The sequence below is a fragment of the Mastomys coucha genome, chromosome X (assembly GCF_008632895.1).
Source record: "Mastomys coucha isolate ucsf_1 chromosome X, UCSF_Mcou_1, whole genome shotgun sequence".
Lineage (NCBI taxonomy): Eukaryota > Metazoa > Chordata > Mammalia > Rodentia > Muridae > Mastomys > Mastomys coucha.
In genome coordinates, this window is record NC_045030.1 from 106,999,289 (window position 1) to 107,000,256 (window position 968).

Genomic DNA, 968 nt, shown 5'->3' on the forward strand with positions numbered 1-968 from the left:
GAATACAGGTAGAACAACCCACATTCCACAAGGAACTCAAGAAGAAGGAAGACCAAAAGGTAGACATTGAAATGCTTCTTAAAAGTGTTTGTGGGAGGTAGCAATGGGATAGGGGTTTTCCAGAGGAGATACCTGGAAAAGGGATAACATTTGAAGTGTAAATAAAGAAAATATCCAATAAAAGAAAAAAAGTATTTGTTGTTATTGTTACCTTGGACAAGCTAGACATTAATGATCTGTAAAATTGGGGTAATAGTAATGATTATCAAACACTATTCTTATGTTTTTATTGATAATATATGTATATAAAATTATTTCCAAATTAAAATATTTTGAGATCTTCATACATGGCCATTGTATTTACACCATTAACTTGTCTCTTTCTCCTCCACTCTTCCCGTACCCACTCACTCCCTCTTAAATTCATGACATCTTCATATATGTGTGTGTATGTTTGTGCATGTGTGTATGTATGCATGTGTTTAAATTAAGGACATTTAACATTGTTTTATGTATGAGTTCAGGGATAGCCTACATGGGACTAGGTAACCAAATAGCTGTTGCCTTCTTGAAGAAGACTGATTCTCCCTCTCTCAACAGTCATTGATTACCTATAGATCCATATTTAGGGGTGGAACCTTATACAAAATTTTTCTTTCAGAGTTGGAGTTTGTGATTTTTTTAAAAAATGCAATTTTAGTCTCTCCAGTCATCAGCTACCTAAATGTCTATAATAGATGTTATGTGTTTGTGTAATTAATTAGCATATTACATGATTTGTAGAAACCAATCCCTTTGAGTCAGTTTTCAAAGTAAGAAAGACAACACAAATTGCAGCTTTTCACTTTAATATGACTTACAACCCAGGTAATACTAAATAAATCATCACTCTAAAACAATTGTATATACATACATATATATATATAGTGAGATATTTTCTTTATTTACATTTCAAATAATATCTCCTT